The sequence below is a fragment of the Stegostoma tigrinum genome, chromosome 6, assembly GCF_030684315.1.
Source record: "Stegostoma tigrinum isolate sSteTig4 chromosome 6, sSteTig4.hap1, whole genome shotgun sequence".
Classification (NCBI taxonomy): Eukaryota; Metazoa; Chordata; class Chondrichthyes; order Orectolobiformes; family Stegostomatidae; genus Stegostoma; species Stegostoma tigrinum.
In genome coordinates this window covers 29,166,456-29,190,367 of record NC_081359.1, presented here as the reverse complement: position 1 = coordinate 29,190,367, position 23,912 = coordinate 29,166,456, and the positions used below count along the sequence as shown (strand labels likewise).

The window sequence follows — 23,912 nt, the reverse complement described above, 5'->3', positions numbered from 1 at the left end:
AATAGATACCAGTGTATTAGCTATATTACAACAGTTTGGCAAGGGATGCTGCAAGTTCTTGAGCATTCATCTGTACTATTACTGGAATGCTGTCAGGGTCCATAGATTTTTCAGTATGCAGTGCCTCCAGATGATTCTTGATATTGTGGAGAGTTGATCAAATTGGTTGAAGACTGGTATCCGTGATGATAGGGACCTGTGGAGGAGGCCAGATGGGTCATCCAATGGCATTTCTGGCTGAAGGTTGCTGTGAATACTTCAGTCTTGTGTTTTGCACTGATGTGCTGAGCTCCTCCATGATTGAGGATGGAGATATTTTTGGAGCTTCCTCCTCCAGTGAGTTGTTAAATTCAGTACTGGATCTGGCAAGACTGTCAAGCTTAGAGCTGATCCATTGTTTGTGGAATTGCTTGGTTCTGTCTATCACTTACTGCTTATACTATTCAGTAGGTAAGTAGTTCTCTTCTGTGATTTCGCTGGGTTGAAATTCCATTTTTTGGTATCCTTTGAGCTGCTTCAGGAATCCCCTCCTGTAGTCTTCACTGAAGAACATTGGTCCCCTGACTTGATGGTAATGGTCGAGTGGGGGATATGTCAGGACATTAGGTTATAGATAGTAATTTTATACAATTCTACTGCTGCTGATGATCCACAGTGCTTCAAAGATGCCCAGTCTTGAATTGCCAACATCTGTTTGCAATTTATTCGATTTCGCACAATGACAGTGCCACACAATATGTGAAGGTGGGACTTGGACTCCACAATGTCTTTGCAGTTGTCACTTTTGTCAATACCATATTGAATAGATGAATCTGCAGCAGGTAGACTGGGGTGGATCAGGTCATGTTTTGTCTTTTTGGTTATGTCATTACGTACCACAGACCCAGTCAACCAGCTTAGTCAGTAGTGGTGCTACCTAGTCACTTGTGGTGGTGGGCAGTGAAGACCCCACCCAGATATATTCTGTGGCCATGTCGCCCTCAGTGCTTCCTCCAAAGAATATTTACTTTGCAGATGGACAGATTCTTTAATCAAGGGGCAGGCAAGTGAGTGGTAATCAGCAGGAGGTTTTATGGAAATTAGTTTAAGATTATGCATTTGTGGAGGTCAGAAAGTATTTAGAAAGTGATTGAGCAATATTTTAGAAGTAAATGTTCAGTTCCTATGTCAGATATTCTTCATCTGGGATCTTACATTCATAAATGTCCACCCCACGTGGGCTGCTTTCTTACCTTGAGGTGATATGGGCTCCTTAAAGGCAAAGAAAGTAATTAGTCTTCAAAGAGAGTTGAATGCTCACTGCTTAACAGCATCATAAGATGTTTCTTGTCTTATCATTGCAGCTAGTTATCCTTAACTGAAAGAGGTAGGTGGATTATTTGGCTCTATGTTTCATATATTTTCAAAGGAAAAAGAAATATATTCCAGGGTTCTTGGCCCTCTTCATTAGCCAGCATATCCTCTTGGAAGCATTAGTGCATAGTTATAAATTTGGATGATCCCTCAGTAAAATAATTTCATTATTCATCTTAATATTTGGCATAAGATTCCCATATTAAAACTTTACACATTTGTAGAAACTTAATTTGTTGCTATTGCATCAAATGTCATGGAATTTTGTCCTTGACATTAGCTCTGAACTAAGATGGGTAGATACATTTTTATTCAGAAAATATAACAGAAATAGCCAAAATATTAACATTTAGTTTTGTTTGTGTGGTCAATTAAATTTCCTCATTGAAAGTGACCCTGCAGGTTTAACTTGATAAAGAACACATCTGTGTGTCAGCCTGGGTTTTCTGGCATTATTTCCATGTATTTTTCAAGTGCTGTCTGTGCAAGACCAGTATTGTAATACAAGGTTGTTATGTGATCCATCTTATTAATACTAAACACAGGGGAAGGAAAAGGTCAGAACCCCTTGATCTGAGTAATGTGCAAGAGATAATACACTTCTCATGGAACAGATGGGGAATTTAATGACTGATTTATTTGTCTGCATTCCACTGAGTTTTATATGCAGAGAAACTGGAATAATTATGTTCATTCTTAGTGTGCAGCAATCTGTAGTTTAAGTGTTATAAATAGTTATTGATGTGATTGATGTACTGTCTCATTTCTATTATCCTGACACAGTTTTTGCTAACACAGGACATTACAACTGTGCTGAAATTCAAAAATGCATTATCACATAAAAACAAAATGGCATAATTTGTGAAGGTAAAAAAAAGATAAGGTTGTTGCTCTTTCATCTCCTGGATCTTGATTTGAACACAATGTGGGTTGACAACATAGAAATCCATCTTGGGAGGCACTACAAAAGCAAACAACAATGAAACAAAGCACCTTCACTTCAATGGCAAAGGAGGCAAGGCAGAGAGTACATAGCTGTGGATTCATTATCACCCACTTTGCATTTCCACACTAATTTAACATTGAACCCAATGGCACTTACCAACTTTTGTCTCAAGTTTAGATTCAACCCAGTTTCCACTGAGGATGCGCCCAAAGCTAAAGAAAAATTTCAAAATGCAACATGAGATTTTCTGAATTTCTATTGCTGGTAATGCTGTTCTGGTTGTATTGAGGAGACAGTTGTGGGCCTTGTCTTGGAGCTACTTCATTCCTTGTACTGCTTGCACAAAGCCTAGGAAATTCTAGATGCTAAGCATCCCCTGCTGTTAGAATGACAGTATATGTTGATGTCACAATGGTTTTGTACCATGCATCCTTCTAGGTTTTCCATTTGTCAACTTAAATGGGATTCAAAATGGGTGTTTAATGGGCAGACAACTTGATATTCCCCATTTTACAACACAGCTCAAAGTCAAATTTCCCCCACATCTTTAATTTGTTTAAAATGTACAAATTTTCTTTTTCTAATTTAGCCCCAAAATGTGTTCAATGTCTCATTTCCAAAAGACACACAAAAGGACTTCAATTTCTGTACTACCAGTGCCTAAACTGCCGACAGCTTATTTTGAAACAGATTGCGCCAAATGTTCAGCAAAATAATCTCAAATCCGGAAAATCAGTCTAATAAATGGATATTATTGCAATAAGAAGAGCAGAGTGACTGTCTTTCAAAGGAACACGCACCACTAACTCTGCTGCTGACACACAACGTATGATGAAAAGTCAAGAGTGTGAACTATTAGAGGCCATTATGGACCTTGGTTATGGATCTAGATTCCCAACATGAAACCAGTGTTGATACATCTGCTGATTGCAGTGATTGACTGTTGTGTCATATTATCTGCCTGACTTTCCTACCCTGTTTCGTCAGGGGATACCAACACCACTAATCGTCAGGCAGGACTCAATTGATTATCCTGAAAAATTTGCTCCTGCTATTGACCGTAATGGAAAAAAATTGTGCCTCTGAATTATTCAGAATGAAAACATACACAGAAGAAATCGATACCAGTGCATCTGATATTAAAGACAAATTAAACCAGGCAGTATAGCATAGCTGCAGGCAGGTACAGTGCACTCAGAGGCGCACTTTAAAAGATAAAAAGAAAAGATCCTTTTTCTTTGTCTGGTTGGTTGTTATGTTAGCTTTTTCCAGCTTTGAACTGTCACCTCTGCATTCCCACACAGGAGCTCCAAGTACTGTACATTGGAAATGAGATCATTTGAAGAGCATCTGAAATGCAGTGTGGGGTATGATCACTGGGTGCTTGATGAGTTCACTCTCTGTCTCTAATTCTTTTTTTCCATTCAGTCTACAAAAGCAGATGCTGCTGAAAAGTCTCCACTTCTAAATCACTCCATGTAAAAGTCCTGGCAATTGTTGTGGGCTATCAACCTGCTGGCATCTGGTGGAAACATGATGAACTATTGCCCATTTTCACATTTAATCCCTTAAATACTTAATTTCCAGAGGGATGCTCTGTTGAATTTTAACATTGTAGCAATGAAAGCTTTGTAAGTTTGCGGTTGTTTAAAAAAAGCATTCAATACAGAGTAGAAATCCATTTAAATTTATTCCTGATAAGATTGAAATCTTTGCTTGGTACACCACAAGATGAGTCAATGACATTTTTGTGGCATATTTTAACTGTTGAAGCTCTGCTTTAACTATCACAGTAAAAAATATTACTTAGAATATCCCAGTTGGCTACCATTTTATAGGAGCTAAATGCACACCTTGTTATGTCATAGAGGATTAATTAAGTCACAAATGTAGCAAGCCGTGGTGAGGCCTTATTACTCAGTCATGGGCTCACATGTTGAAGGTGCTGTTTAAGCACCTAACTCATGCTGACTTGCAGTTTGGAACTCTTGAGATAACTGCATGTTTCAGTAGCAGCAGTTCAACATCTTTTGCTGAAGTTTCTAAGAATTCGTTGCATTCAAATTTCATACTGTGTTAACTTTTTGCCACACTGCACTAATTTGTCACTTACATCTATTCAGTTAAACATTCAATGTTTGCTTTTTTGTAATTATATTTAAAAAAAAACAAGCTATTCAGATCAAAGTAAGTCTTGTGGAGAGTTTATGCACCCACAAAACATTTTAAATACTGTTTATAGCAGAACTAAAAGGTTCATCCATCTTGGCCATTTGGATATGTTCCGACATCAATTTTGTACATGCTAATGGAAGGGCTTTCGGTACTTGGGTTCAAATTTCTTAATCTAGTGGTCTATAAACCATGACATTTTTGCAGGGATGCCTGAACTATAAACTTTACGAATTGGTAGATGGAACCCAAGCTATAGATTGGCCGAGATCCCTTAAAATCTGCTTCATGCATTTCAGTTTACCTTATTACCTGTCAAAGGATGATCAGCTTTTGACTACACTATTTTTCAATCTAAAATTTTGTAATAACAGTCTGAGGTCTTCTCTATTTTACTAGTAGTAATATATTTTACAGTATTCCTCCAGACATTCCTTCTTAAATGTACATCCTATACAATGATACAGTATAGTACAGCCATAACCTCTAGATACTGCCACATGCACCACAGTACTTTGTCCATCTCTAAACGGAAGGGAGGAAGGGTAAGGTAATAGTATCCCTGTAATGGTGTAACATGAATTATTCATCCCCTGCCTGGTACAGGCGCAGTAACATTTTCCACTTTTCACTATGTGTCACAGATTCTTGAAACAATGATGCCCTGTTACTGTAATTTCCATTTCTCCTCAAAAGTACAAATGGTCACTTTTCATAAACAGTTTATTTTCCAGGTTTTATGATCTATTATTGAACATTTTGACAGACTGTTTCATAGAGTGTTTGCATGTATCCAACGTCAATGTGTTTTACTGTATAGACCGATGCAATGGCACACTCAGGCTTGATAATATTGTTTTGCATTAAATGGCCAGAGTTTCTGCACTTTTACGTTAAGATTGATTTTTCTGTTTGGCATTCAAAAAAAGCCCACCTCTAAATGTTGCTGCTGTGTTGGCATAGAATCACAAAACTCATGAATAATAATATTTTTGGCTGCTTTCATACCTATCCTACAGTTTGCAAATGGTGACTGTAGCAACAATGTGCTAGACGATGCTTTTTCATAAAGTTTATACAGAATCCAAAACAATTAGTGTGTGCCTTTGCTGCCATCCACCTATCTGCCAGATAAATAGTAAAATAATAAGGTTGTAGACTTGCTCACTGAGCCGATGTGTCAAACTGCTAAGTAATATAGTCAGTGTGTCTCTGGTGAAGCGTTGGCATTTTGTCCCACTTGTTATTTATATGTCTTGGTTTGCTGGAGTGGTTGGCATTATTTCTGGTTCTGTTTTTCAGTGGTTTATATATCAGATCCAGTTCAATGCATTTGTTGATGGAGTTGATGGATGGTCTTAATACACGTGAACAAAGAAGGACGCAAATACGACTGAGACAACACATTCGTAACAGCACAAGCCAAACAGAGACATGCCAAGGAATTCCTTGACACCTGGCATTCCAAAAGAACTCCATCAGCAAACACATTGAACTAGACCTGATACATAAACCACTAAAAAGCAGAACAGAAGTATTACCAACAACTCCAACAGACCGAGACTTATTAATAACAAGCAGGACAGAACACTGACGCTTCACTGGAGACTCACTGACCATGTTGCCCAGCAGGGTGATGAAACGTCTGCAGTCAAACATACCAGCTTGGTGAGCAAGTCTAAAACCTCATCCACAACCTCAGCTACATATCGTCTCAAAAGCAGTAAAAGGTTTTGCCAGTGCACAACATTTGTAGCCATGTCACACACATAACATTGGTGCAGTGCTATCTGTGGCACAACACAAACGCTAAACACATCCTTGTAAGTTTCTAGTCTGAATTATTTCTCAGTGTTGTTAGAATTGTGTAACCTCAGGACTAGGACCATTTGCAGACATGCTAGCCTCTGCTGAGATGGTAATATTATGAATTCATAAAGATGTGTCATTGCACTGTGTAATTGCAAGAACTACACGATTTGTTTGAAAACAAGTATGACAATTCTCCAAGTTACAATTGCACTCAGCTCACAATTTCCACGCATTTTTACTACCAAAACTAAAACACAAAAGTAAAATTGATCGGACTCCTTGCTAATGTCTTTTATATTTCATATTCTGGTAAAGTAAGAAGAGCAACAAACCAGGAAAGGCGATTTTCATGTCAGTAGGGCATGTTTGTCCTTACTGTCAACAAGATTTTAAGCATCTCTAATTCTAAAAGCAAGAAAGGAGAGAGGTTTTCAAAAGCAATTATGTAGTCACAGATAAATGGCCCCTGTAAGTCTGTCTATTTTTGAAAGGCTTGATGGCAGCAGCTTAGTAATCACTCATAAAGGCGCCAGTTCATCATCAAGTAATTAGTATTTTCATTAACTTGCTTATTGTCAAAGAAAATGAACCTTGATCAGCTAATTTTTCCTCAATGAGTTGAATATTGTAATGTATCTATAATTAATGTGCTTTATGCCACAAACCCATAATGGAGGAGGAATCTGATCCTGCTCCCAGCAGTCACTGTCAGTAAATGTTTGATGAATAAACAGAGACTTTCTAATGGGAAGTGGTGGCAACTTTTCTAAGTGTACACAATACAGGCTTAATTAGGATTCCCAAGATATAACCCAAGAGTGAGAGACAAATGTAGTGTTGTCATGTCAGAATTACATCTACACTAAAGTAGAACCTCCAAATATTTATGCTATGACCATATGAAATTGTTATGAGAAAATCTCAGATGTAGCTTAGGTCAGTTATTGGTTATGAGTAGACTGTAGAGAAAGCAAAGGGGTGTGTTCTGGGAGTGAGTTTTCACCATGGCAACATCTCACATGTAATTGGACTGGAGATGGCTAAGGGCAGATTTAATTGAAGTGTATTAAATTATGAGGGGCCTCGGGATCTAGAATGGATAGGAAGGGCCTATTACCCTTTGCAGAGAGGTCGCTGACCAAGGGGCGTTGATTTATAGTAATGGGCAGGAGCACCAGGGAGAGATTGAAGAGAAATGTTTTCACCCTGAAAGTGATGGCATCTGGAAACAGTGCTCGAAAAGGTGGCAGAGACAGTAACCTTGACTGTGCTTAGAGGAAATATTTGGATATGCTCTTAAAATGCCAAAGCTACAGGACTATGAGTTGGAAAATTAGAGTAGGCTAAATAAACCTCTTCAATATAGGCATGATGGACCATTTGGCCTTCTGAGGTGCACTAAATATTCTGTGTTTCCAAGGTGTAGTAATCATTGTATTCTACTTATCAACAAATGGAAAGTAAAAATTATTGTCAACTTTTTCATAAAGATGTTCTAGAGTTGCATTTTCGCAGCCAGTGACTGGAAGCCCCTGACCTGACCATGACTATTCTGGAATGACTGACTTCCACCAATTTACATCTTGATGTCCTGTCATTTATTGTAAAACCCCCGAAACTAGTAACTAACTAACTTTAAATGTCCCAGTGCAGATATTGGTATACTTGTCACAATAGGTTTCTTAAAAGCTGATGTGTAACCATCCACTAGAAAACCTATGGAAACAGCACATGCTGATGTGCCAATCATCTTTTTTACTGTCTCTTATGATTATTGTCTATCAGCAAAGCTGCAATCAAGATCAGAAATTCAGTGTGCAAGAACAAGTGGCACAAGGCTGAATTTTACAAGAAACTGATGAAAAGCATTGACTTGGGAGAATTTCGTGGAGGTTGAACTCCACGAGCTCCAACAAGGTATCTCACACAATTTTGCACAGTTCTCCATTTCACATCTGCAGTATAGTCTGCTCACCACTGCCAAAATCTTGCAGGACTTCAGTCACCAGCACCACATTTAAAGACCAGTCATGCACCAGGTCTAGTGTCATCAGCCATGAATACAACTTCACTGTAAATGTTGTGAGTAGGAATAGAAATGTAAAGGTTTCTGCGTACACACAGGATATGGGTGACACTTCATTGCAATTAAAAGCTTACATCCATAAATATATTGTTACTTTGTATCATCACCTGCCTGATCACTTGCCATTGTAACTGAGGCTACAAGAATCATAACAATCTATCGTTAGTGTTGTAAAGATTAAAACCCTGACTAAGGGGGTGCTACATGTTTGCTCATGTCCAATATAGCATAACAGCTTGTCATTATGTGAGAGCATCACATGTTGAAAAGTCTTCAAACAGTTGATCTTGATCCTTCAGTGTCAAAATTCTTAAACTCCTCCTCTAATGGCATTGAGAAAGTCAAAAGTCACGTAAACCAGGTTATAGTCCAGCAGGTTTATTTGAAATCTCAAGCTTTCTGATCATAGCCCCTTCATCATGTAAAGTAAAAGAGAAGCTCACAGACACATAATTTATAGGCAGCGAGATCAAGGGCAGAGAGATCAAAAGATTATACAAAAGGTGTGAGTGCAGTGCCAACAAGTCTCTGCAGATGTTCAAAAGTGTCACATGATGTGAGTAAAGTGTCGACAACTGAATAACAAGCGAAGGGATGGCCTATAATCTGATTAAATGAGGCAGAGAGATAATTACAAAAAAAAGGTGGTTCTGGAGACAAACCAAATGGCTGGAATAACATGATAGACATAACAGCCTTGTACCTATCAAGTTATACTAGTCATTTTGTTTGTCTTCAGCAGCATTCAGTTGTTGAAACTTTACTCACACTGTCTGATACTTTTGATCACCTGCAGAGACTTACTATTCGACTCTCCACACACACTATTTGTATGATTTTTTTATTGCTTTGCCTATAAATTCTGTGTCTGTGTGCTTCCCTCTCACTTCACATGACGAAGGGCCTACACTTCAAAAGCTTGTGATTTCAAATAAAAGTGTTGGACCTGGTGTCATGTGACTTCTGAATTTGTCCACCCCAGTCCAACACCAGCACCTCCACATAATGGCACTGACAGTGTATCTACCCCAAATGGGCTGCAGTGGTTCAAGGAAGTGGCTCACCAGTAATTTCTCAATTGCAACTAGCGATTGGCAATAAATTCCAGCTATTAACTCATGAATGAATACAAAACACAAAAACGTTAATATTTATTGAAGAAAGCCTAAGTATTTGCCCCTGAGGGCTTGTGTTTCTTTCAAGCAAAACCAATTTACAGTCAATGAATGATCACTGCACCCAGGTTACGTCTATTGGAAATGGGTATCAATTAGTTCTTGACTGATTTGTTGCAACCAACATGGCACTGCTCTATCATGGCAAAGGTATTGTCCCTCCTGATCAATGTCCTCATCTTCTTTTTTAGAAGACTGCTGCTGCTTTCCCAGATCGTCAGCATTCCTTGTTCCAAATGTGCAGAGCACAACTTGAAAGGCTTACATAGTCCATTTTGCCTGTATTGTACTGCAAAACCTTCCCATGACCAATCCAAGCATTGGAACCACACTTTCAGGGGGTCTATTGTTTGCTCACAATGGTATTGTGGGAAGAATGTGCTGCATTGCTTCCATCTGGCTCTTGGTCAAGGGCTTGTGTAACAGAGTTATCAACCATTGTCTTAAGGCTAGCCCTTGTCTCACGACAATCAACTTTTTAAGGCATCCGACTCTTGAAATGAAGCAGGAACATAGGAGTCCTCAAGGATACAGACATAATTCCAGGGGCAGACTTCTAAGATTCAGTACTGATGATCATAAATGACTTGTACATTGATGGAATGGAACTCTTTTCTGTTGCTGAAGTTAGCCAGGATATTATATGTACTGCATGCACGGTGCCCTGCACATTGGGAAAGTGAGCTACCAATAGTACAGACTGTAGTCACTCCCTGGAGCTGTGCATAGGGACCCATTACCCTAGTTACCCCAAGTAGCCAATTGGCTCTGTCAAAGCTTTTGGATTGACAATGAAAACCTATCCTGTCTGATGACAGTCCTTATTGACTTGGCTGAGAACTATTCCCCTAAGGCTTAAAGACATGGCAATTTGGCTGAAACACATTCCGTGTATTTGCTCCAAAAGTGGTTGGCACATGCTGTAGGTGTGATATTTATGTAGCATATTGCCATACAATAACATGTTCATCCTATCAACGGATCATTTCTGGCAACTATACCAAGCTGTCTTTATTTGTATCTGCAGTATACAGCAAGACTAGACAGAAGTACTGTGATCTTTTAAATCCTGAATAATGTGGATAAGTGTAAATTGGCAAAGCAGAGATGCTGTGAGCATCCAAAATAGGTACAAAATGAGTGAGCATTAAGAGAGCAAGCAAGGAGCTCTGAGGTGAACCCTACTCCAATGCATGAGATTGATGTCAGTCCTGAACACAAAATTGGAGCAGCTTTGCTACGTAAGGTGTCGGTGTATTATGAATTGTAGCATTGAAGTGAACAACTATGCTCCACATTAGTCTGAAATGTACCATTGTGATGTGGTGAACCTGGTAAATATCCAGTGCCTGCTTCATGGACTAGGGGAGAGGGGTTTGGCCAGTGGCTGCCCTTAGATCATACACTGAGGTGTAGGGCTTGCTGCCCAAGATGGAAGCCCAGAGGAGCAAACGGCAAGCCTGAGCTACCTCCTACTCACTTTGACATTCATGTCAAGAATTCTTGTTGTCTTGATTCTGAGCAGCCTATGAGAGAATAGCAAATTGCATATAAATTAGGTAAGATTAGGTGTTAATGTGATGTAAATGAATGCACATAGGCCTCTAACAACTCGCTTGTAAGGCTCTCAACTTGTTTTTAACCCTTGTGTTGAAAATTAGACTTTTATTTCTTGGCATTGAGACTCTCATATTTCCAATCTTGTCATACTTTTCCATTTGGCATACTATTGCTCATATCATTCATGAGCTGATAAAATATAGCCTACAGTCTCTCTGGCAGTTTGTTCTAGAGGACTGATTCTTGTGTTATTGTTCTGCTTTATTTTTTCTCCCTCCAAAACCCCTAAATACACACTTTGCTCTTTTTAGTAATGTAATGATAAAAAAAAACAGCAATCAGGATTATTTCGGTTCTCCCATCTCTTCCCATCTCTCTGGAGATGTCCTGATAAACATCAATACCTTCAACAGCACCATCTGAAAATAATGAAAGCAAACATGTGCTCTGGTCAAAATGATGCATTAATTTCTCAGAGCTGTAAAAAAAATCAGATGTGTAAACGTGAGCCAAACATCTTTTCATCTTGCCACTTATTTATTTATTGGAGGTACTTATGCAGGATATTCCCAGTCAAGTTTAAAGGCTTGTTTGCAGCACTTCTTGTCTAAGGGCCACTGACAGCACAACAGAACACCAGAGAAGAAATAACTTCAGTTTAAATCAACAAACTACAACCTCTAATGTGTCAGATTTGCTCAGTTTTGCATTTTATCATGTGACCTTGTCTAATCTAAAACATTCATCCCATCATGCAGCGAACTATGAGAATCTATGATCCAGCTGACAAATATGTATATGAAGGAGTACATATTAGAAAATTAGATGGTCACTTTTACATCCCTTCCCAAGATGACCTGCCCAACACCATTAATTTCAGCCTTTAGGGTTAAGCACAGTGTGATTGTCAATCAAAGCTGGGTTTGAACTTGACTCTGCTTGTTGAGAGGCCGGCAGCTACTGAGCTATCTCAGGCATCCATTTGTATTTCAACTATTATTTATTACATGAGAGACAATATCACAATTTTTGCTACAAGACAGGTTAAAGCATGAAAAACTGAGGAACATAAATCATGAAAATGGGTTCCACCTCTCACGAATGAAAGTTTTTACTTTATTCTTTGAATGCACCTTATGAATGCTAACATGTGACATTGCACACATGAAGTGATATCCAAATTTATCTGAAGCCAAACAAAGGCCTATGTCTTACTGTGGTTGGTAGCAGTACAGATTAAGTCACAACAATATTAATAATGCATTGTGAAGCATGTCTCATTTGAAATGGTTTTATGCATTATTTTGACATTGTTGGTGGATAAATCATCAATGTTAGGATGTGTGTATCAACAGTTTACCCCAAATAAATTTTACAATTAAAAATAAATTAATAAAATAATAAATTCATTAACGACATATACTAACATTTCTTTTGTTAGCTCACCCCTTTGCAGGTGCATAGTAAAAGACTGACCCTTCATATAATTTCTGGAAACAGCAAATCGCCTTTCTCAGACAGTGTCTGGAACTTTCAATTGCACCTGATCCTGATTATTTCAACAGAACAGATTTTTTAAAGATCATTTAAATGACACTTACATAAGAAATGAGTATATATAATATTTGTGTAAATTACTTTAGTGTAACAGTAGTTTTCACGTTGTGTGTTCAAGAATACTGCAATGGGTGGGGAAAGGAAAGCCAAGCTCTTTATCAAATGCCTCTCAAGAGGTTCTGTGGCAAGTGCTTTTGACGAGTATCATTTATATTCCTGAACCTGGACTTGAGCCTGTTCCTACTAGCCCAGAGCTAAGGACATTACTACTGCAGTAAAAAATCCTTAGACTTATGAACAAAACACTGTAAGATGTAGGAGGAGAATTAGGCTATTTGGACCATCGAGTGTGCTCTGTCATTTGATCTTGGCTAATGTGTTTCAAAACCCTAGATCCCCTCACGAATCAGGAGCCTACTGATTGCTGCCTTAAATCCACTGAATGCCTTGGCCCTTGTGACCTCTGGGAGATCATGTTGCAGCTGTATAGGATATTGGTTTGGCCACTTTTGGAATATTGTGTACAGTTCTGGTCTCCCTGCTATAAGAAAGATGTTGTGAAACTTGAAAGGGTTCAGAAAAGATTTACAAAGATGTTGCCAGGGCTGGAGGGTTTGAGCTTTAGGTAGGGGTTGAATAGGCTGGAGCTATTTTCCCTGCAGCTTTATAGGCTGAGACCTCATGGAAGTTTACAAAATCATGAGGGGAATGGACAGGGAAAATAGACAAGGTCTTTCCCCCCGGGCAGGGAGTCCAAATTTAGATGGCATAGGTTTAAAGTGAGAGGGGAAAGATTTAAAAGGGGCCTAACGAGCACCTTTTTCATACAGAGGATGATATGTGCATGGAATGAGCTGCCAATTTCTCTATGACCCTATAATTCTCTGTGGCTGATGAAATTCCTCCTCATCTCAGTTCTAAAGGGTTATCCGTTTACTTTGAGGCTGTATCCTTGAATCCTTGTCTCTCCTACAAGTGGAAACATCTTCTCCACATCCACTCAATTCACACCTCTCAATATTCTGTAAGTTTCAATTATATTCCTCCTCATCCTTCTAAACACAATTGAATACAGATCCAGAAACCTCAATAGCTCCTCCTCTGACAAGCCCTTTGTCCCAGGGATCATTCTTGTAAACATCCTCTGGCCCATCTCCAATGCCAGCACATCCTTTCTTAGATGTGGGGCCCAAAATTGCTCTCAATATTCCAGAATGCATTCTGACCAAAGGCTTGCACAGCCTCTGCAGCAAATGTCTGCTCTTGTATTCTAGCCCTCTTGAAATGAATGCTAACAATGCAGTTTGCCTTCTTAACTGTCAACTGAACCAAATGGAGAATCTTGAACTAGGGCTCCCAAGCCTTCATGTGCCTTTGTGTCATCTGCATTAACATATACAGTGAATATTTGTGGTCCAATTAACTGTTATCCATATGTAGTCATTATGGTAGTTGAGAAGCACAACAGCACACAACAAGGTCCCCTAGACACAAGAACCATACTCTCTTGGTTGAAGGTTAATTATTGATGATAGAAATGATTTCTATGTTCTTCTTTGAAATATTGGCATGGAATCTTTCCCATCCTCTTAAAGGAGTAACTGAGCTTAACATCACATCCAAAGTGCAACAGCCCCTCAGAAACACACTGGATTGCCCACTAAAATGGTGCACTCAAGTTTCTGGAAAGCATCTAGAACATAAGCTGTTGACTCAGATGCAATGCACTACTAGTTGAGCTGCAGGTGACACTATATCAAGATGAACAGCACATCAGAAAGGATTCTTGAAAAGTCCTTTTACCATGCTGAAAGCATTTATTCAGAACCTGATAGGAAAATTCTTCTGTTGGAAAATATTACTAGGAAGAAAGGCATCAAGACATGTGCTCACATATATATGGAAGCTGACCACTAGTTTGATGGGGTTGAGGAAGCAAGCAGCAATGTTATTATGTATGCCCATGCTGTATGAATGTCTTTTGTGAGGAACTAACTTGATTGTAATGTTACTTATAGTTGCTCTGAGTGTTTGGGAGGAACTCCTGGGCCCTGCTGTTCAATTTCACATTTACCAGTTGTCTTATGACAAACTAATGGCTCTCCTCCTTGAGGGGAGGTAAATTATATGCCCCATTGTAGTCACGTCATGCAACTGGGGTTTTGAACCAAGTCAATTTTCCATGGATTCAATAAACTATGAGTGGAGATTAAGCAAACCCGTGGTTTTTTGAAGTGCTGTTGATAACTGATTAGGTAGTTTAACTGTTTGAAAGATTGGAGTTATCCTGTGGCTGGGTTTCAATGCAATAAACTATGGACATGTTGAAAGCCAATTGCTGGTAGAGTTTCAGAAGTACCTGTGAACTTAAATGGTTTTAAACTCAACCAGTGATATATAATTAATAGGTTCTACATCATAGATCTTCTAAGCTCCAGCATGCCACCCCTCACGATCCCTTCTCTCAACTCATATACCTACTGCATTCTCTTTTAAGGAACAGGATCAGCTGTAGGATATTCAGCCCCTTGAAACTGTTATGATATTCAATTAGAATACGCCTAACCTCGGAGTTTACTCTACCTACCTCACCTTGGTTTCTTGTTCTGTGAAACCTGTACTTCACAAAAATCTGCATGTCTCAGCTTTGAAATTTGAATAGGCTTTGATCGCAACAGCTCTTTATGGGAGACCAGAGTTATATTTCTGTAATCTTTGATATAAGGCAATTGAGATGCTTCGGGTATGACAATCCAACATCTATTTATGGCAGCATCTAATTATATACAAAGTTAGCTGTTAAACATAGGAGAATCAAAGAATATTGGGAAGACTCCAGTTACTTTATTAGAATTTTTTGATTATTAGACAAAAGCACACCTTTTTCTCATTTTTTTATGAGACCAGATATAATCTGTTGAAGATCGCCATTAAAGTTTTAGTTTTCCAACCCATGAATTGGATTATGACATTAGAATTCTATCAAATATCCTCAATTCAAGAAATTTGTCGAAAACATTTTGAGATTAACATTTCTGTTTAGTTTGGGTACAGCAAAGTGAGCTCAGATTACCTCACTTTTTACACAACTGCATGTACAACAACTCTGTCAGAATACTCTCTGATATCCTGTGACCTCCAGTGAAGCATGTATTGTTTATGCCTTTCCTACCAACTGTTGCAAAGTTCGGTAGAGAGCTTGTGGGTTGGGAGGCAGGAAGTTAGAATTTGGTGTTTGTAAAATGCGAGGGAGGAAAGCATTGCATGGTTCCTTTGAAAGATGATATGCATTTTCTATGCTTTGGTATTTAATATGGATATCTGTGAGCAGCAGCTTGAAAGTTTGCAAGTACACAGAGAGCATTTGAATTGAAACATTTGCATCAAAAGGCTGTATTCTTAGCAGGCCAAGCAATAGTTTTTACCTAGACAACAAGCTTTTGAATAGCGAGTTTTGAGAAGATTTGTAGCTCAGGTTGAGGTTCTGGATGTGAGTTTGCTTGCTGAGCTGGAAGGTTAGTTTTCAGACGTTTCGTCACCATTCTAGGTAACATCATCAGTGAGCCTCCGACGAAGCGCTGGTGCTATGTCCTGCTTTCTCTTTATCTGGTTAGGTTTCCTTGGGTTGGTGATGTCATTTCCTGTTCTTTTTCTCAGGGGATGGTAGATTTGGCTCCAAGTCAATGTGTTTGTTGATGGAATGTTGTCTATGGACTACCAAAAATTCACAAACCAGAAGCCCCCCTCAGGCCCATAGTGTCGCTACCTGGAACACCAACCTACAGATTAGCCAAGGAACTACACCAAAGACTAAAACACCTAGTAGAAGACTCACACCACTCCATTCGCTCCACCCAAGAATTCATGAACACCAAAGACACCAAGATAGAAGAGGATGAAATAATGGTCTCCTTTGACGTAACAGCCCTGTTCACATCCATCAACATCAACCTGGCCAAAGAAACACTGATGACACTATTAGAAGAACAGAAGACACATACACCAGACACCACCAACCTCATCAGCAAGGACAACATCATCAAGCTAGTGGACCTATGCCTCACCACCCATTTCACTTTCAATAACAAAACCTACAGACAAACCAACGGTACACCCACGGGATCTCCGATATCAGGGTTCTTAGCAGAGGCAGTAATGCAGAGACTCGAACAAACAGCTCTGCCAATCATCCAACCCAAACTTTGGGTCCGCTATGTGGATGACACCTTTGTCATCACTAAACAAAACAAATTAGAGGAAACCTTCAAGACCATCAATAATATCCTTACTGGCATAACATTCACAAAAGAGGAGGAAAACGACAACAAACTGCCACTCCTAGATGTCACCGCAGAGCGAACAGCCAATGGGGAACTTCAAACCAGCGTCTACAGGAAAACAACACATACGGACCAAATACTGAACTACAGGAGCAACCATCCCAACACCCACAAACGAAGCTGCGTTAGAACATTATTCCAATGAGCCACCACACACTGCAGAACAAAGGAACTACGCAGAGCAGAAGAAAATCACCTATACAGCGTATTCAAAAAGAATGGGTACCCAATGAACACAGTCCGCCGATTCCTCAGCAACAAACCCAAACAAACAGACAAAACGGGCCCAGAAACCATAACCACTCTCCCCTACATCAAAGACATTTCTGAAATGACTGCCAGACTACTCGGACCTCTTGGCATCAGGGTAGCCCACAAACCCACCAACACACTAAAACAGCAGCTAATGAACTTAAAAGACCCTATACAGACAACAAATAAAATGAACATCATCTACAAAATACCTTGCAAGAACTGTGACAAACACTACATTGGACAAACTGGCAGGAAGCTAGCCACCAGGATACATGAACATCAACTAGCCACAAAACGACATGACCCACTATCACTCGTATCCTTACATACAGATAAGGAAGGACACCACTTTGATTGGGACAACACATCCATCCTAGGACAAGCCAAACAGAGACACGCACGAGAATTCCTAGAAGCATGGCATTCCAACTGGAATTCCATCAACAAACACATTGACTTGGAGCCAATCTACCACCCCCTGAGAAAAAGAACAGGAAATGACATCACCAACCCAAGGAAACCTAACCAGATAAATAGAAAGTGGGACATAACACCAGCGCTTCGTCGGAGGCTCACTGATGATGTTACCTAGAATGGTGACGAAACGTCTGAAAACTAACCTTCCAGCTCAGCGAGCAAACTCACGTCCAAAGCTTTTGAATTTAGCCAATCAATTCTTAGGTACCAAAAATTTAAATCTGATGGTTTTGACAACATAGGGCCAATCCTATTATAAGAAATATTGATATGTCATTAAGGGTATAAAACAAGGGGGCAGTTGAAAACAAAATCCCATAACTAATTGCCATCAACCAGAACTAGCAGCTCACAGCTCTCAAGACAGAATCGCTGGCTCTCATAACCTCCTCTATGTCTTAGAATAAGCATTATTTAATTAACAACAGTGCAAATGGCACAACTAGTTAATGTTCCTGACTGAAAAATTGAAGGAGAAGGCAGAGAACATTTCCAAAAACATGTAACCTGGCTGTAATTTCAAGACACTAAATTCTTTTTTATCTCTAAGTGGGACCTATATTTATTGGAACAGCACACCATTAGAATCTTGTTTTAGTTGGTGATAGTTAGTAGTTAGAAGGGATTTATTTGGTTTGTTAATAGTTTAGTTAATTCATTCACTGTTAGAGTTACATAAAGAAAGTGTTATTTATTGATTTTAAAGTCGGTGTCAGGGATTTATTTTCTATAACAACTAGAGGTTGCCGAAATAACGAAATGTGAGGCTGGATGAACACAGCAGGCCCAGCAGCATCTCAGGAGCACAAAAGCTGACGTTTCGGGCCTAGACCCTTCATCAGAGAGGGGGATGGGGTGACGGTTCTGGAATAAATAAGGAGAGAGGGGGAGGCGGACCGAAGATGGAGAGAAAAGAAGATAGGTGGAGAGGAGAGTATAGGTGGGGAGGTAGGGAGGGGATAGGCCAGTCCAGGGAAGACGGACAGGTCAAGGAGGTGGGACGAGGTTAGTAGGTAGGAGACGGAGGTGCGGCTTGGGGTGGGAGGAAGGGATGGGTGAGAGGAAGAACAGGTTAGGGAGGCAGAGACAGGTTGGACTGGTTTTGGGATGCAGTGGGTGGGGGGGAAGGCTGGGCTGGTTGTGTGGTGCAGTGGGGGGAGGGGACGAACTGGGCTGGTTTTGGGATGCGGTGGGGGAAGGGGAGATTTTGAAGGTGGTGAAGTCCACATTGATACCATTGGGCTGCAGGGTTCCCAAGCGGAATATGAGTTGCTGTTCCTGCAACCTTCCGGTGGCATCATTGTGGCACTGCAGGAGGCCCATGATGGACATGTCATCTACAGAATGGGATTGGGAGTGGAAATGGTTTGCGACTGGGAGGTGCAGTTGTTTATTGCGAACCGAGCAGAGGTGTTCTGCAAAGCGGTCCCCAAGCCTCCGCTTGGTTTCCCCAATGTAGAGGAAGCCACAACGGGTACAGTGGATGCAGTATAGCACATTGGCAGGTGTGCAGGTGAACGAAAGGCAGGTTACACCAGTTTTCACACTCCTTTCACAGATTATATGGCGAGGCACCCTCACTGTTTTAATTCTCTGGAGTGGGGGGTGTCAACCTCCATTTTATAATGTGATAAATAAACCATAACACAACCTGTGTGCAACACATCTGTTGCTGGACAGTGAGATAGTTCTGATGTATCTTCCATAGATAGCCATAAACACATATGATCTTTATATACATCTCCACATTAAAAGAAATTCATAGATCTGTCTAAATCAATAGAATGATGGCACACACCTATACCATCAAAGGGAAATCAGCATTAGATTTAATCAGAGATAGTAGGAACTGCAGGTACTAGAGAATCTGAGATAACAAGGTGTAGAGCTGGATGAACACAGCAGGCCAAACAGCATTAGAGGAGCAGGAAGGCTGACGTTTCGGCCTAGGCCCTTTTTCAGAAATGGGGGAGGGGAAGAGGGATCTGAAATAAATAGAGAGAGAGTGGGAGGCGGATAGAAGATAGTTAGATAAGAAGATAGGTGGAGAGGAGACAGACAGTCAAAGAGGCAGGGATGGAGCCCATAAAGGTGAGTGTGAGTGGGGAGGTAGGGAGGAGATAGGTCAGTCCAGGGAAGACGGACAGGTCAAGGTGGTGGGATGAGCTTAGTAGGTAGGAGATGGGGGTGGGGTTTTATCAGTTTATTTTGAAAATGTCACTAAAAGTCGATACGTTTGAGAGCTAGATGTTTTCAGATTTCTTCCCTTCTCTTGTACTTGTATGATATCATTTTTAATTGAATTCTGTTTACTTTTTTCAGAATTTGTACAGATGTTCTGAGATAAGATGCACCTGAGGGATAACAAATGCGTTCATGTTGAAGAAAAAAAATCTCGTTGTTTTGTTGAATGGCATTGAAATACAGCACGTGGAAACATTCACAGCTGGCATCAATGAAAACAAAACTGCAATCCCTTCAGGATAGTTTGACAGATACTGACATCAGTTAAATTCAATTGATATTTTCCTTCTGTTGAAGTATCTATCCAAGTGCTGAAGTATTAGTGAACTATACACCCCTTTCAGAATTGTGCAGTGATGTTTCTTTAATGTACATGAATAAAGCTGCAAAACATATTTCACCAAAGAAATGTCTTTGTGTAACATGTCATGTAAATAGTCTCAATAAAAGTACAGTAAAGTGAAGATAAGATTCTGCCAAAAGGAATAAGGAATAAGCAATAAATGGGGGGTTGGGGAATACACAGTGGCAGTCTTACATTGGGCTGTGAAAGTGAATAAATAAAGTTTAAGGTGCCAATGATGAGCCCCATGGTGAGCTTTTCATTCTGCCAGGCCATCCTGAAGGAGATAAAGATTAGAAAAGGAGTGAAAAAGATACTCTCAGATCATTCTTACACACCTCCTTTTGGTTGGGAATAGCAAAAATCACAATGAGAATATAGCATATTGCAGGTAAATAAAACAGAGGGAAGAAACTGACGACAATTTGGGGGTAAGAGGAAAGCAAATCCCCATTAGCTATGCACATCTGTATATTTTAGTACACATCATGTTGTAGTGGCTTAAGCAAAAAAGACAGAGGCTCCACTGCCAATCATGTTTGGAATCTAAGTACGATTCATATAATAAAGATTAAAGTTTGTAAATAAACGTTGCTTATGAAGCTGTAGCTCAGAATAAAAAAATTATATTACCTTGATGAAAACAAAATAGGATATATTTAATTCTGTATATATTTGAGAAAAGGACAAAGGAAGACTGAAGGAAAATAGATCATGACAATATTAAAATTACAGCTCCCTCACGTTACTTCCTGCCACCACAGTTCCACATTCGCTAAAGAGGAAGGTGGTTTCACTTCCAACCTTTTCCTTTATTTGATATTAATAGTTTTAATTCTGTGATCGATCCAACAAGAGAAGGGGCTTCTTGAGTCAGATTCTGTCAACTCTCCCTTGCGTTCTCCTGGGAAATATTCAATTGCTTCAAAAAGCCAGAAAGGAATGACTAGAGTGAGTCTAACAAAGGTAGGCTATGCCTAAAGCTGGAATTTGACCTCATAACTTTTGGTTTTAAACTCAACGGTATCACAATGTGATTGCTGAGTAACTGTGGTCCCGCACCTCAAAATAAAAGGAAAATGCAAGACATTTTAAATTAACAATAGAAAATATTGGAGTAGCTCATAGGCCAATACATTTGTAAAGACAAAAGACCAGCATTTTAGGGCATTTCATACATTGTGGATTACATAAAAATGAATATAGGTTTTATCTTTCTGTAATTCAGATGGTCTCTTGTGTACTTTAAACGGTACTGTTTTAAAAATCTGGAATTTGAACGTTACTGTCTGCATATAACTTATTAATTGTTACTTATCCAGGATACTCTTCTGCAACAGGCATGTGATATATAATGAGAATCCTTGAGTGAGAGAGGATAGAGATCATAGATGCAGTAATATTGAGGACTCCATAAGCTAGAAACTAAGAAAAAATCATTGCAAAGTGCTGTATTGCTCTCCCATTGCCACCAATGTGAAAGTATTCTTAACATGTTCAAGGGTCTGCTCCTGTTGCACATTCATTTCCTTTGCTGTTGTCTGCAGCACTGGGCATCCCACAGTCTTTGGCACTGAAGAAAGCAGCCCCTCCAGCTAACATCTTTCCATCCACTTGAGAAAAAGACACATAATCCTCACACTAAGCACTGGCAAGGCTGTCTCCTGCATCCTCCACCAGCTCAGAGAATGACAACTCAGTGGGTATGTTAGCAGTATTAGACTTGTGAGGATATTCTGGTGAACGCGCCACTGATACATCCCTGCAGCTGGCCAAAGAAGAAACGTGTAGGATCGCTGACACTCAGAGGATTGGCAGATACCAGACAACTGCTCAGACCCAGGGCAGGTAAGGGCCCTATGGTGTCAGCTATTATTGACATTGTCAAAATACACAAGCGAACAATGGAGCAGAAGACAGGTTTGTTGGAAACACTCAGAGACTGGATTAAGGGTTGGAGGAGTCCATGCATGCTACCTGTATTATGCTGGCTCCAGTACGCCTGCATTTGTCTATCTTAGGGACAGATTGGCAACAGCCAACTGCAAGGCAACAACTGGATGAGGGATTTTGATCTCATTCCATATTTCCCCTTCCTCACAAGAAGACTAGGTGGTGTCAGTCAGCACTTAGCCAGAAGAGGGATTACATATATGTGCAACAGAAATCTTCCCTCTGGACTCTTGAGGTGGCCTTTCCACCCTTACCCTGCCCGTTATCCTCCACCCAGTGGAAACTCTAGTTGAGTAGGGTGAACCTGCATCTTTGGAGGATGCTCTCAGCATGTCTGGACTTTCTAGCCACAAACACCCAGGAGTGACCTCTCAAAACTCCAAGTCAAAATTCTCCACTATAGGACAGACTCCCTTTAACCCATTTGCAGACCATTGAATGAATCTGGACATAATAGACGGAAAGTGGGAAAGAAAACCCTTGGTTATATCATGGTGTCATGGTGAAAATTAATGTTAAATAGATTGGTACATTTATAAATATATATTCAGTTTTCTTCATCAGTTCTGAGATCAAAAGCCACTTTGGCTGCAGCTAGAAGAATGAAACTACAGAGGCTAACTAACTTTAGCACCACATGATATTTTGCCACTGTCTAAGCAATAACATTTCTTTTCCTGTAGGGCCAACACCGGCATCAAACTTTGTCATGCCTCAGTGAGGGAACACAAAGTATTGTGAAGGTTCCAATCAGTTTGTAACCATAACTTTTATTAAATAGGAAAAGTGAAGAAAGAACAAAATGCTAAACTGCATTGATGGTTGAGATTAAACAGAGGATGCGATCTTTGCAACATTGATACATTTACAATGAGTTAATGATGATTTTGGCCAACACAGTTCCATTGAACATTGTTTCTAAACAAGTCCTGCCTTGGTTGTTGCAGGCGACAATTGGAGGCGACACAGATAGGACTTCATGGGGTGAGTCACAGACACAGTTATCAATCTAGGTGGCATCCCAAACCTTTATGTCCCTTTCTGCCTTGTCCTTCCTGTCAACCCCATTAGATTGGATCTTTATCACATTCCCACCCCAACAATGTTGCTTAACTCTTCATCTCTGCATGTTAACCCCTGAGCCTCAGGCATCCTAATTATCCCAAACATTGTTATGCGCTGTCACACCCTTCAAAGCCAGAGTGGCGCTGACTGTTGATGATCCTCCTTCCCACAGTACGCCCATGCTTTATCCTTATATGATGAATTGTGCTTCTCTCTCACAATTATTATCCTATCTGCATTCTAATATGATGCCTCCAGTCCCCAAACTTCCTGTAGTTGCCTCTGATAACTCCTTGACTTCTGGTGAACAGAATCCCAGATTGACTGTGAACCACTATCCTGACTGGCTGAATGATTGATATCTATGCAGTTCTCTGACTGGCTTACTGCTAATCCCCTGACTGGTTATATTTGATCTGCAGGTCTGACTGGGAACAGACTTTCAGTCACAGTAACAACCCTCAGTCATCACTTTTTGCTTCTGAATCAATTTTTGCTCCAATGTGCCACTTTGCTTTGGATCTCATAGACTCTGAACCAACTATGAGACATCTTATCAAAACCTTTGCTAAAG

General features: G+C 39.9%; 1 protein-coding gene across 1 annotated transcript in view; it reads left to right on the top strand.

Moving 5' to 3' along the window:
- Window positions 1-20,160, top strand: part of LOC125453427 (POU domain, class 4, transcription factor 1-like) — a 62,986-nt gene extending 42,826 nt beyond the window's left edge. The window contains exon 3 of the transcript XR_007247761.2: window positions 20,056-20,160. The gene's annotated coding sequence lies outside the window, so the exon portion shown is untranslated. The remainder of the gene's footprint in view (window positions 1-20,055) is intronic.
- The last annotated feature ends 3,752 nt before the right edge of the window (window positions 20,161-23,912 follow it).